The sequence below is a fragment of the Heptranchias perlo genome, chromosome 3 (assembly GCF_035084215.1).
Source record: "Heptranchias perlo isolate sHepPer1 chromosome 3, sHepPer1.hap1, whole genome shotgun sequence".
In the NCBI taxonomy this organism is placed as follows: domain Eukaryota; kingdom Metazoa; phylum Chordata; class Chondrichthyes; order Hexanchiformes; family Hexanchidae; genus Heptranchias; species Heptranchias perlo.
Genome location: NC_090327.1, coordinates 82,913,173 through 82,928,604, shown reverse-complemented (window position 1 = coordinate 82,928,604; position 15,432 = coordinate 82,913,173). Strand labels below are relative to the sequence as shown.

Here is a 15,432-nt window from a genome sequence, read left to right as displayed (position 1 = left end):
ACAAAAAGGAAGATAATTCAACAATACAATTTTTCTTTTGAGGTCTTTACTATCCTCATCTACAAATACCTGGCCCCTCTATCCTATACAAATACTGAAAATAATTCACTGCTGAACAATGGACTGCATTTTTATTTTCCAATGTTTCCACTCAAGATAGACATAAAAAGTGCAAGAATTCCCTGTTTCTATTCAGAATGATAAAATGTCTGATCTAGTGACTAATAACCCACTCTATATGCTGAAAGTTTACCTATGGTTTCAATAACAACTTCAGAAATGCAATTTTTCAGAATGTGACTCGGTCAGTGTAAATGAGATATTAGTTTCTATCAGCACACAGGGTGAATGAACCGTTCAGAAGATCTTGCAATAACTGCACCTTTAGCAGCATGAAAGGCCTTTATTTCCCCATTTTCTAAACACAGAAAAATGTATCCCTACAATTCAGAATATTGAATGCCTTATGGAAAGTGAAAGGTCATTTGTAACTGTCCACAGGATTGATGGAGTTAAGATAGCTCCTTGACCTTCACCCTGCACTCATGAAGTATAGTCTCAGATGACAGAGCATCATGCAAGTTTTTGGAGACTATCCTTTTCATTCTATATCACATTATATGTTTATTCCTATGTGAGCTTCATAATTGTACATCAAGGTTTAATTACCTCAAGTCTTCCCTCATTAAACAGCAAACAGTACTTTAATACTACTCAGTAGAGTCTGTAATTTGCATGAATTCAAATATTTCTGTCCTCTTTTTGTTATTATTTTTAAGTTGATTCAGTAGAATAATTGCTTTAGGGGCCTATATAAACATCAAGGTAACACCTAATGAATATGTATATATTATTTAAAATGAAGAACATAATCTACACTAGAAACTAAGTCTACAACCTTTGTATTTCACAAACATAGCTGACTTGTGAACATCTAAATAATTTTGCATAATCCAGGGGGAAATCTTAATTGGAAACAGCAAATCACAAAGAAAACATTTAAATTAAGTTTATTTGAGATCAGTGAGTTACTATATGCGTTTATAAACTATTTCCTCCTGACAGAATTTATGTTTGTTACGTGAAATATGATAGTGATGAAAGTAATATGTCTAAAAAAAACACTTTTTCCTTTTTTGATAAACAACCTTAAACACAAAATGGAAACACATTTTATCTTCAATAAACTGTGTTACAACTGAGGGGTGATTCTCTCTCTCTTCCCCTCCCTCCATTTTATAGCATCCAAACATCTTTGCTGCAAAGAAGCCTGAAATTTTTTCATTGAGTTTTAAAGCAGGGATAACATTTTAGAGATATTGTAAATCAAAAATATTTCACAATCTGCAAAGAAACACATGCCAATTTGCATCAAAATTTGTGATTCCGTATAGATAATAGTGTGAGATTTAAAGATGACAGCTTAATATCAATATCACTAAGGTTGAAATGTTCACAATAGACAGGCACTGAATCATATACAATTTTGGTCTAGAACCAATTTCAGCTTTATATTTATGCATGGACAGAAAAAGGAAAAGGCAATGTGGATGACCAATAAATGTTGAAACTATTAAAATTTTTAAAATACAATTGTTTTGTTAAATGACTAAATAAACAGTTAAAAGGCAATCATATGTACAACACAGTTCCCTTTTTATATGGGGACTTTCAACGTCCATTCAGTAAGCAAGTCAAGCAAAAGACATGTAAATTTAAAAAGCAGTACTTATGTGATTTATTTTTAATGTAAAAAAAAGGAGAAAATCAATGGAAGAAAAATTGGATCACAAAAAAACCTAAGTAATTTGAGGAAAATCAGAAAAAATATTTTAAACAAAATAAAGTATACTTGATCGAGATGACCACTCACAGTTAATGAACACCACTTTTATGGGGATCACTATCAGATTTTCACATAATGCCTAGAAACTTTTTTTTCCAAATTCAAAGTAAAACTAAAGAACCTATGTTTATTATTGTGACTCCAACCACTTACCTGCCCCTATGATGGTGGGATAATTAATACAAACTGTTGGAGATTATGCGCAGGGGAACAGTTGCGATCTTGCTTTTAGTAAACAATGTCTTGATGTGCAGCCTGAATCAACTTTTGATTGACGATCTTATTATTTTGGGGACTATTAGTGTGGTAATTTTGTCAGTGCACTGCTGTCCTTGTTCTGTACCCAGCTCGGAACGAAGACTGACATTTAAGTTAGCATAAAGAATATCATCTTCTCAGCAGTACCTAAAGATGATCCAGGTCCCCTTTAAAAAAATCCAAACTACACTGCCATTGTTTCTTTTTCTGAAGAAAATCATATGCAGAAATGCATGCGCATCGCAGCCATGACAGCAGCAAGACACAGACACACAATGTGCACGAGCTTCCATGCACCTGACTTTTGGTAAGAAAACAATGCAAAATTTCAATTTTTTTCCCTTAAATTTGGGAGGAAATCATTATTTACTGATTCACACCTAAAAGAAATTCGGCAATTATTCAGTGAAAATTGGTTGAAAATAATTTTTTATGCTGACTTACTGTCAATCAGAAAACACCACCCCTAGCATTTGTTCATTTTCATGGTTTTAACACTAGACTTCATCTTTGTTGGTTTACTCGTCTGTCCGCAATAGCACTGGATGGGGTGACCATGCATAGCTCAAAAAACGGGCAAATCGGCAGTTGAAAATTGGTGGGGGGGGGGGGGGGGGGCACTTTGGCTACCCCATGCCTTTTTCAGGTGAGAGACTGTTCAAATATGTAAACTGGGACTTACACCTTTGGAAGACCCTGATCGCAATTTTGAACTACAAATGGGCAGAGCTTGAGGCACGCGCATGTTGACCCTCTGGGGGCCATACTCACCCCCTTCTGGGATCGGCTTCCCCCCTCCCCTGCCCAACCATAGGAACCGGCTGATTAACCACTCTCCCACGCAGTGTGATCTGAAAATGCTTTGGGCCTCCTAACTCCAGCTTTGGGTGGGTGGTAGGGCCCCTCCACCAACTTCACGCCCATTCTGGATGTAAAGTAAAAATGCCCCACAAAGTCGCAGCTTTACAGTGCGAACACCATCTACCACCATGCTATATGAGATAGACTATGGACAGATCGAGCAACCCAAAATTGGCCAACCACAATGCGCTCCGGGCCATCAACAGCACCAGAATTGTGTACAACTGTAATCTGCAACTTCATGGCCGACATTTTCATCAAGTTAGAGCAACCCTAGTTCAGTCCTGCCACAAAGAAAAATAGTTGTGGTTGTTGAAGGCCAATCATCGCAGCCCAAAGAAATCAATGCATTAGTTCCACAGGGCAGCATCCTCAGCAGCTTCATTGCCAACATTTCTTCTGTCATAAGGACAGGAGTGGGGCATTTCGCTGACAATTCTACAGTGTTCAATTCCATTCACAACTCCTCCAATAATTAAGCAGCCCATGCAGGAGCTGAACAATATCCAGGCTTGGGCTGACAAGTGATAGGTAACACTCATGCCACGTAAGTGCCACGCAATGACCATCTCCAATAAGAAAAGGCCCAAACATCTCTCCCTGACCTTCAATGGCGCTACAAATATTGAGTACCGAACCAGCGATATCTTGAGGCCAACCACAGACCAGAAGCTTTACTGGACCAGCCACATCAACGACATGGATACAAAAGCAGGGCAGAGGCTGAGTATTCTGCAACAAGTAACTCATCTTCTGACCCCTTGAGGCCTCTCGAATATCGACAAGACTTAAGTCAGGAGTGTGATGCAATACTCACCACTTGCTTGGGTATGTGCAGCTTCAACAACACTCAAGAAACTCAAAACCATCCAGGACAGATCAGTCCTCTTGATCGTCACCACTACCACTGAGCTCAATATCCACCCACTTCATCACTGGCACACTTTGGCTGCTTTATGTACTATCTAATATACTGCTGCAACTCACCAAGCTTACTTTGACAGAATCTCCCAGCTCTGTGACCTCTACAACCAACCAGCAGCAATATCATGGGAACATCATCACCTCCAAGACCCCTCCAACTCACACACCAGCCCAATTTAGACATCTACTGCTTTTTCTTCAACAGCTCTGCGTCAGTATTCTAGAATTCCCTATCTAACACCATTGTGGGAGTATCATTACCACAGTTCATTACAGCAGTTCAAGGCAAATATCCACCTAATTTAACTAGGAATGGGCAATAAATGCAGCTTTGACCGCAAGAATACATTTTTTTTTAAATGCCTATTGTTAATCGACTAAAAACATCTAATATGCCAGTTATTGGATGTGAATACCTTTAACTTAAATAAGGAATCACTTTTAGGGGAAAAGATAGGCGTTTCTGCGGCCGCAAACATGACTTCAGGATGGTATGTTGCCTTCCTGGTGCTAGGGTCAGGGATGTCATGGAGCGACTGCAGGGCATTCTGGAGGGGGAGGGTGAACAGCCAGTAGTCGTGGTCCATATCGGTACCAACGACATAGGTAAAAAAAAAGGGATAAGGTCCTGCAAGGTGAATTTAAGGAGTTAGGAGATAAATTAAAAAGCAGGACCTCAAAGGTAGTGATCTCAGGATTACTACCAGTGCCACGTGCTAGTGAGTATAGGAACAGGAGAATAGACCAGATGAATGCGTGGCTGCAGGGATGGTGTAGGAGGGAGAGATTTAGATTCCTGGAACATTGGGACTTGTTCTGCGGAAAGTGGGACCTGTACAAGTGGGATGGGTTACACCAGAGCAGGACCGGGACCGATGTCCTCACGGGGGTGTTTGCTAGTGCTGTTGGGCAAGGTTTAAACTAGAATGGCAGGGGGATGGGAACCTGAGCAGGGAGACGGAGGGGGGGAAACAAGGATAGAAACAAAAGACAGAAAGGAAAGAAGCAATAGTGGAAGGCAGAGAAAGCAAGGGCGAAAAACAAATAGGGCCATAGTGTAAAATAAAACTAAGATGACTAGCAATCTTAAAAAGACAAGTCGAAAGGCATTGTGTCTTAATGCCCGGAGCATTCACAATAAGCTAGATGAATTAACAGCGCAGATAGATATTAACGGTTATGATATAGTTGCGATTATGGAGACATGGCTGCAGGGTGACCAAGGATGGGAACTGAACATCCAGGGGTATTCAATATTTAGGAAGGACAGGCAAAAAGGGAAAGGAGGTGGGGTAGCGTTGTTAGTAAAGAGGAATTCAATACAATAGTGAGGAAGGATATTGGCTCGGAAAATCACAATGTGGAATCTGTATGAGTGGAGCTAAGAAACACCAAGGGGGCAGAAAACGTTGGTGGGGATGTCTATAGGCCCCCAAACAGTAGTGGAGATGTAGGGGAGGACATTAAACAGGAAATTAGAGATGCATGCAAGAAGGGTACAACTAAAATCATGGGTGACTTTAATTTACATATAGATTGGTCAAACCAAATTAGCAACAATACTGTGGGGGAGGAATTCCTGAAGTGTTCACGCGATGGTTTTCTAGACCAATACGTTGAGGAACCAACGAGAGAACAGGTGATCTAGACTGGGTAATGTGCAATGAGAAAGGATTAATTAACAATCTTGTTGTGCAGGGTCACTTAGGAAAGAGCGACCATAACATGATAGAACATAGGAATATAGGATCAGGAGTAGGCCATTCAGCCCGCCGTGCCTGCTACGCCATTTGATAAGATCATGGCTGATCTGTGATCGAACTCCATATACCTGCCTTTGGCCCATATCCCGGCCTTTGGCCCATATCCCTTAATACCTTTGGTTACCAAAAAGCTATCTATCTCAGATTTAAATTTAGCAATTGAGCAAGTATCAATTGCCATTTGCGGAAGAGAGTTCCAAACTTCTACCACCCTTTGTGTGTAGAAATGTTTTCTAATCTCGCTCCTGAAAGGTCTGGCTCTAATTTTTAGACTGTGCCCCTTACTCCTAGAATCCCCAACCAGCGGAAATAGTTACTCTCCATCCACCCTATCCGTTCCCCTTAATATCTTATAAACTTCCATCAGATCACCCCTTAACCTTCTAAACTCTAGAGAATACAACCCCAAGAAGTCCTCATTAAGATGGAGAGTGAAGTAGTTCAATCCGAAACTAGGGTCCTGAATCTAAATAAAGGAAATTACGAAAGTATGACGTGCGAGTTGGCTATGATAGATTGGGGAACTTTACTAAAAGGGATGACGGTGGACAGGCAATGGCTAATATTTAAAGAACGTGTGTAGGAATTACAACAATTATTCATTCCGGTCTGGCGCAAAAATAAAACAGGAAAGGTGGCTCAACCGTGGCTTACAAAAGGAATCAGGGATAGTATTAGATCCAAAGAGGAGACATATAAAATTGCCAGAAAAAGCAGCAAGCCGGAGGATTGGAAGCAGTTTAGAATTCAGCAAAGGAGAACAAAGAGATTGATTAAGAGGGGAAAAATAGAGTAAACCAGCAGGGAACATAAAAACTGACTGTAAGAGCTTCTATATATATGTCAAGAGAAAAAGATTAGTGAAGACAAATGTAGGTCCCTTACAGTCAGAAATGGGGGAAATTATAATGGGGAACAAAGAAATGGCAGAACAATTAAACACATACTTTGGTTCTGTCTTCACAAAGGAGGACACAAATAACCTCCCGGAAATGTTAGGGAACCAAGGGTTTAGTGAGAGGGAGGAAGTGAAGGAAATCAGTATTAGTAAAAAAAAATAGTGCTAGGGAAATTAAAGGGGCTAAAAGCTGACAAATCCCCAGGGCCTGATAATCTACATCCCAGAGTACCAAAGGAAGTGGCCCTGGAAATAGTGGATGCATTGGTGATCATCTTCCAAAATTCTATAGACTCTGGAACAGTTCCTACAGATTGGAGGGTGGCAAATGTAACCCCACTATTTAAAAAAGGGAGAGAAAAAACAGGGAATTACAGACCAGTTAGCCTAACATCAGTAGTGGGGGAAAATGCTGGAGTCTATTATAAAAGATGTGATAACAGAACACTTGGAACGCATTAACGGGATTGGACAAAGTCAGCATGGGTTTATGAAAGGGCAATCATGCTTAACAAATCTACTGGAGTTTTTTGAGGATGTAACTAGTAGAATAAATAGGGGAGAACTAGTGGATGTGGTGTATTTGGATTTTCAGAAGGTTTTTGATAAGGTCCCACACAAGAGGTTAGTGTGCAAAATTAAAGCACATGGGATTGGGAGGAATATACTGGCATGGATTGAGAATTGGTTGACAGACAGGAAACAGAGTAGGAATAAACAGGTCTTTTTCGGGGTGGCAGGCAGTGACTAGTGGGGTACCGCAGGGATCAGTGCTTTGGCCCCAGCTATTCACAATATACATCAATGATTTGGATGAGGGAACTAAATGTAACATTTCCAAGTTTGCAGACGACACAAAGCTGGGGTGGAATGTGAGCTGTGAGGAGGATGCAAAGAGGCTCCAATGTGATTTAGACAAGTTGGGTGAGTGGGCAAGAAGATGGCAGATGCAGTATAATGTGGATAAATGTGAGGTTATCCACTTTGGTTGTAAAAATAGAAAGACAGATTATTATCTGAACGGTGATAGATTGGGAAAAGGGGAGGTGCAATGAGACCTGGGTGTCCTTGTACACCAGTCACTGAAAGCGAACATTTAGGTGCATCAAGCAGTTAGGAAGGCGAATGGTATCTTGGCCTTCATTGCAAGAGGATTTGAGTACAGGGGCAGGGATGTCTTACTGCAGTTGTACGGGGCCTTGGTGAGAACACATCTGGAGCATTGTGTGCAGTTTTGGTCTCCTTATCTGAGAAAGGATGTCCTTACCATGGAGGAAGTGCAACGAAGGTTTACCAGACTGATTCCTGGGATAGTAGGACTGACGTATGAGGAGAGAGTGGTCGATTAGGACTATATTCACTAGAGTTTAGAAGAATGAGAGGTGATCTCATCAAACATATAAAATTCTAACAGGACTGGACAGACTAGATGCAGGGAGAATGTTCCCGTTGGCTGGAGAGTCCAGAACCATTCATCCGACAATGTGAAAAATTGCCCAGGTATGTCCTGTCCACAAAAAGCAGGACAAATCCAACCCGGCCAATTACCGCCCCATCAGTCTACTCTCAATCATCAGCAAAGTGATGGAAAGCGTCATCGACAGCGCTATCAAGCGGCACTTACTCACCAATAACCTGCTCACCGATGCTCAGTTTGGGTTCCGCCAGGACCACTCGGCTCCAGACCTCATTACAGCCTTGGTCCAAACATGGACAAAAGAGCTGAATTCCAGAGGTGAGGTGAGAGTGACTGCCCTTGACATCAAGGCAGCATTTGACAGAGTGTGGCACCAAGGAGCCCTAGTAAAATTGAAGTCAATGGGAATCAGGGGGAAAACTCTCCAGTGGCTGGAGTCATACCTAGCACAAAGGAAGATGGTAGTGGTTTTGGAGGCCAATCATCTCAGCCCCAGGACATTGCTGCAGGAGTTCCTCAGGGCAGTGTCCTCGGCCCAACCATCTTCAGCTGCTTCATCAATGACCTTCCCTCCATCATAAGGTCAGAAATGGGGATGTTCGCTGATGACTGCACAGTGTTCAGTTCCATTCGCAACCCCTCAAATAATGAAGCAGTCCAAGCCCGCATGCAGCAAGACCTGGACAACATCCAGGCTTGGGCTCATAAGTGGCAAGTAATATTCGCACCAGACAAGTGCCAGGCAATGACCATCTCCAACAAAAGAGAGTCTAACCACCTCCCCTTGACATTCAACGGCATTACCATCGCCGAAACCCCCATCATCAACATCATGGGGGTCACCATTGACCAGAAACTTAACTGGACCAGCCAAATAAATACAGTGGCTACAAGAGCAAGTCAGAGGCTGGGTGTTTTGCAGCGAGTGACTCACCTCCTGACTCCCCAAAGCCTTTCCACTATCTACAAGGCACAAGTCAAGAGTGTGATGGAATACTCTCCACTTGCTTGGATGAGTGCAGCTCCAACAACACTCAAGAAGCTCAACACCATCCAGGACAAAGCAGCCCGCTTGATTGTCGCTGGGTCAAAATCCTGGAACTCCCTTCCTAACAGCACTGTGGGAGAACCTTCACCACACGGACTGCAGCGGTTCAAGGCGGCTCACCACCACCTTCTCAAGGGCAATTAGGGATGGGCAATGAATGCCGGCCTCGCCAGCGACGCCCACATCCCATGAATGAATTTAAAAAAAACAGGGGTCACATTCTCAGGATTACGGGGTGTGCCATTTGGAACTGAGATGAGGAGAAATTTCTTCACTCAGAGGGTGGTGAACCTGTGGAATTCTCTACTACAGAACGCAGTGGAGGCCAAGTCATTAAATTTATTCAAGGAGAGAGATATATTTCTTAATGCTAAAGAGATCAAGGGATATGGGGAAAAGCGGGAACAGGGTACCGAGTTAGATGATCAGCCATGATCATTTTGAATGGCGGAGCAGGCCCGAAGGGCCGAATGGCCTACTCTTGCTCCTGTTTTCTATGTTTCTATTTAGCTCTGCTACCACTGGTAATATAAGTCACGGTTGGACTATGTTTTAATAACATGGGAAACATCTCTATACTCGAAAAAAATTGAAATATAATAGGAAGTATTCTTTTGATTTTGTATTCCTCTATCTCCTCTCCCTTCCTCAAGTGATTGTTGGGGCATGGTTCCACATTAGCCACCTTACAGTGCAAACCTTGACAGTAAGTGCCAGCAGTGGCTGGAGACGGGGGGATATCACAGTTAAGCCTAACTCTGTCCTCACCTAACATCCACACACATGTACATTTATGGCAGGAGTCAGAAAGTGTGCAGGAGCAAGAATTCTGGCCAATTATTCTATCCCTAGCCCAGAGGCAGTGAAACCAATTGCAGCAGGCCAAATGCCACCACGGCTGAGATCAGCTAACTCAGCACAGGCCAGAGATTAAATCTGAGGCCTTACAGTTCGGTGTGGTTTAGCAGCTGCGCAGTGCAATCATGCCTATGTTAGTATATAAATACTCTGATTATTATAATTAATACAATTGAAAATTGTTGTGATGATTATTATATTTAATGCAATTGAAAATTGTCGTGATGAGCACTTTGTAAACTTCATGTCCCCTCTCCATTGTTGAAATGCATTCACTAATTTGATTTTTTTCCCCCTTTTTTGTTTTGGTTTCCCTGGTCTTGATTCCCTGGCATGGAAGCACTCTGCTTCTGGTCCTCTGAAAGTGCTGGTATTGGGATGACCACCCTAAAGCATTTTGAAGTGAGTTAACTTTATTTCCTTTACTATAGGATTAAGTCTTGCACCTGCCTGGTTTGCATGGCTGAACTACTCACGAGATAAACTTGTTGCCACTGGATACATTCACTGAGCTATCAGGAGGCATCCCAGTGATAATTTGGAAGTTAACAGCACCTTCCATTATTTTAGAAAGTACAGGTATTGGGGCAATACGTGGTAGCTGAAGATTAATAGAGGTCATCTTTCTGAAGCATAGAAAGTTTTTCAGTCTGTAACATGGGGGATTCCCTCCAAAATCTTCTTCTTAGTACCCAAAATGACAATACATATAACTGCAGGAAATTGTGCCACAAGTTGTGTCAGAAAACATTTTCTGGAAAGTTGCTTGGGGATGAAAGTAGATTTTGTTGATGCATCTTCAGAAGAGAATAAGGATTAGTAAATAAATCATGTTCAATACTAGTAAATAACCAATAGAAAAGTGTTTGGAAATGTTCCTATTTTGTTTTTAGATTTTCAGATCTTAAGACAAGTTAAGACAACATAGATGTGAAACATGAACAGAATACCAAAATATAACTGCTGTCACTTCAGTTATTGTCCTTCTTGGAAAAAGCTTACAATTATTTCACCTAATAGAACATAAATGAAATTTTCTTATGTCAAACAATGTCAGGCTATCCCTCATCATTTACACCATTATTGTACTGGCTATCAAAAGTCAAATTTGGATATTATGGTACAGGGATCATCAAGTGTTTAGTGGGAATGAGGTCGAGGGAGCAGGAGAGATCCAGCTGATGCTGTTGGGGCGTCAAGAGAGAAATTCATCTACCCTTCTTGGATGAGCTATAACTTCCTCCATTAAGACTGAAACCAACGTCTTCAACCACAGAACAAATTCTGTTCCCTCACAACTAACTCCATCCTCTCCTCGGTTAGTTTCTCAGGCTGCAGCACACTTATTGCAACCCCAATATCCTATTCGACCCCAAGCTGAGCTTCTGACCTAATCTTCTCCATCACACTTCCACCTTCAAAATATTCCCAGCCTCCAACCCTTATTCAGATCACCTGTCCCTGAAACCCTCATTCATGCCTTTACACCTCAATTACTCCAATTCTCTCCAAGCTGACCTCCCATCCTCCATCCTCAAAAAACCTTAGTTCATCAAAGCTGTGCTATCCATATCCTACCACACACCAAGTCTCGCTCACCCATCACACCCACCCTCACTGACCTACATTGGCTCCCAATCCCCCAACACCTCAAAATTAACATTTTCATCCTTGTGTTTAAATCTATGCATGACCTCACCGCTCTATATTTCTGTAACCTCCTCCAGTTCGACAACTGTCTCCAAAACTCTCTGTTCCACTGACCTCATCCTCTTTTGCAACCCCTGTTCCTTTGTTCCACCACTGGTGACTGTACCTTTAGCTGCCCAGGTCACAATCTCTGGAATTACCTCTCTGAACCCCTCCACCTTTCCAGTTCCTTCTTCTTCTTTAACACCCTTTCAGGGAGTTCTTTAAGGTAGTCAAAGGAAGGGTAGGACCGATTAGGAACAAAAAAGGAGATCTTCTTGTGGAGGCAGGGGGCATGGCTGAGGTACTAAATGAGTATTTCGCATCCTTCACTACAGTCTTCACTAGAGAAGAGGATGCTGCCTTTATAGCAGTAAAGGAGGAGGTAAAAGATTGGCAGTACTCAAAGTAGAAGAGTTATCTGGTCCACATGGGATGTATCTGAGGTTACTGAGGGAAGTAAGGGTGGAAATTGTGGAGGCTCTGGCCACAATCTTCCAATCCTCCTTCGATATGGGGATGGTGCTGGAGGACTGGGGAATTGCAAATGTTACACCCCTGTTCAAAAAAGGGAAGAGGAATAAACCCGGCAATTACAGGCCAGTCAGCCTAATGTCAGTGTTGGCGAAACCTTTACAGACAATAATCAGAGACAAAATTAATTGGCATTTGAAAAAGTATGGGCTAATAAATGAAAGTCAGCACGAATTTGTTAAAGGAAATTCATGTGTGACTAACTTGATTGAGTTCTTTGATGAAGTAACAGGGAGGGTTGATGAGGGTAGTGCGTTTGATGTATATGGACTTTCGAAACGCATTTGATAAAGTACTACATAATAGGCTTGTGGGCAAAATTGAAGTCCATGGGATTAAAGGGACAGTGGCAGCATGGATACAAAATTGGCTAAGGGACAGAAAGCAGAGAGTAGTGGTGAACGGTTGTTTTTCAGGCTGGAAAGAAGTATACAGTGGTGTTCCCCAGGGATCAGTATTAGGACCACAGCTCTTTTTGATATATATTAATGACCTGGACTTGGGTATACAGGGTATAATTTCAAAGTTTGTAGATGACACGAAACTCAAAAATGCAGTAAATAATGTGGAGGATATTAACAGACTTCAGATGACATAGACAGACTGGTGAAATGGGCAGACACATGGCAGATGAAATTTAATGCAGAGAAGTGTGAAGTGATACATTTTGGTAGGAAGAATGAGGGGAGGCAATATAAACGAAATGGTACAATTTTAAAGGGGGTGCAGGAACAGAGAGACCTATGGGTGTACGTACACAAATCTTTGAAGGTGGCAGAACAAATTGAGAAGGCTGTTAAAAAAGCATATGGGATTCTGGGCTTCATTAATAGAGGCATAGAGTACAAAAGCAAGGAAGTTATGCTAAGCCTTTATAAAACACTGGTTAGGCCTCAGTTGGAGTATTGTGTTCAATTCTGAGCACCTCACTTTAGGAAGGATGTCAAGGCCTTAGAGAGGATGCAGAAGAGATTTACTAGAATGGTGCCAGCGATGAGGGACTTCAGCTATGCAGAGAGATTGGAGAAGCTGGGGTTGTTCTCCTTAGAACAGAGAAGGTTAAAGGGAGATTTGATAGAGGTGTTTAAAATCATGAACGATTTTGATAGAGTAAATAAGGAGAAACTGTTTCCAGTGGCAGAAGGGTTGGTAACCAGAGGACACGGGTTTAAGGTGATCGGCAAAAGAACCAGAGGCGACATGAGGGAACATTTTAACACAGCGAGTTCTATTGATCTGGAATGCACTGCCTAAAAGGGTGGTAGAAGCAGATTCAATCCTGACCTCACCTCCTGACTCCCCAAAGCCTTTCCACTCTCTACAAGGCACAAGTCAGGAGTGTGATGGAATACTCTCCACTTGCCTGGATGAGTGCAGCTCCAACAACACTCAAGAAGCTCGACACCATCCAGGACAAAGCAGCCCGCTTGATTGGCACCCCATCCACCATCCTAAACATTCACTCCCTTCACCACCAGCGCACTGTGGCTGCAGTGTGTACGATCCACAAGATGCACTGCAGCAACTCGCCAAGGCTTCTTCGACAGCACCTCCTAAACCCACGATCTCTACCACCTAGAAGGACAAGAGCAGCAGGCACATGGGAACAACACCACCTGCATGTTCCCCTCCAAGTCACACACCATCCCGACTTGGAAATATATCGCTGTTCCTTCATCGTCGTTGGGTCAAAATCCTGGAGCTCCCTTCCTAACAGCACTGTGGGAGAACCTTCACCACACGGGCTGCAGCAGTTCAAGAAGGCGGCTCACCACCACCTTCTCAAAGGCAATTAGGGATGGGCCATGAACGAATAAAAAAAATAGTAACTTTCAAAAGGTAATTAGATAAATACTTGAAGGGAAAAAAATTACATGGCAATGGGGAAAAATCAGGGGAATGGAACTAATTGGATAGCTCTTTCAAAGAGCCAGCATAGGCATGAGGGGCCAAATGGACTCTTCCTGGGCTGTACTTACTATGATACCCATCTTAAAAGCAGTTTGACCAAATTTTTAGTCAACCCTCTCAAACTCTCCCTCTCTGTCCATGTTTCTTACACCTCTCTGAAGCATATTGGGATGTTTTTCTATGATAAAGATGCTATATAGGTGCAAGTTTCTGTTATTATTGTTGCATAATTCTGAAGCAGGCTAGTGGTAGCAAGACTACACACAAGAGCTTATCCTTCACAGACACCCAGTTAACATACAAACACTGTATGGCTTTTGTTTGGGTTTTTCTCAATTTACAAGCAAATTCAACCTCTACGCTATGCTCAGGTCATGTTGCCATAAGGTATGCCTAGCACTAAGATCTGTGCAACATCTTGACAGGGCACGCCAATCATGGAGGTAAGGGTAAACGTGAAGTTGTAGAATTTTGTCAAAGCTTGCTGTTATCGACAAGAACTTTAAAAGGCTCAAAGTGAAGGGCTATGTTCTTTCAATTTTTTTTCTTCTTCTTTCCTGAAGACAGTGATTCACTATCACACAAAGTCAAGATCTACCCCATTGTATCTAATGGAGTACCTGATGTTGAAGTACATCTCCACTATGCATCAACATACCTCCAGTAGCTCAGTCAAGTGGCCATCTTCATATATAATCCTGGACAGTGAGTATCAGCAGACTATTTAACCATCGGTGTTCACAGTCAGGCCTGAACTATCACACACATGGACTTTCCAGCAGGAGTCACAGAATAGTGATCATTTACTATGATACTATACAGGGGCTATGGGGAAAGAGTGGGGGAGTGGGACTAATTGGATAAATCTTTCAAAGAGCCAGCACAGACACGATGGGCCAAATGGCCTCCTTCTGTGCTGCAATATACTATGATACCAAGTTAATGGAAATAAAAATCAGGAGAGATGTAAAACAAAGTGCAACTCGCAGTCACATGTTTTACACTATCGCACAAAGTCAAGATCTACCCCATTGTATCTAATGGGGTATCTGATCATCTCAGTGTAAACTTATAACCTCCAGTATCATTCTCAAATAGATATTCATCCCTGTCTTTTTTGAAGAAATTAACTGCATCGGCATTAACTACGTTTGCCCAGATTCTGTTCCACATATCTATTACTCTGTAAAGAGAATGTCTCAAATCACGTGTCTTATTTAAAGCTTAACTTTAAAACTGTGTTATCAAGTCTTGTGCTCACACTCTAACTCAAATAGCTTGCTTACATCTACATCCAGTTTGTCCCACAGTGTTTTAAAGTTGCGGATTATGTTCAACTTAATTTTTTGTCCAATGAAAAAAGTTCAACTCTGTGGTCTCTCCTTATAATTTTGAACCCTAACTCCCAGGGTCCATTCCCATCTT

General features: G+C 42.0%; 1 protein-coding gene across 1 annotated transcript in view; it reads right to left on the bottom strand.

The window, feature by feature from the left end:
• LOC137308418 (early endosome antigen 1-like) overlaps nucleotides 1-15,432 on the bottom strand; it is a 498,139-nt gene that overhangs the window by 268,416 nt on the left and 214,291 nt on the right. The window lies entirely within an intron of this gene.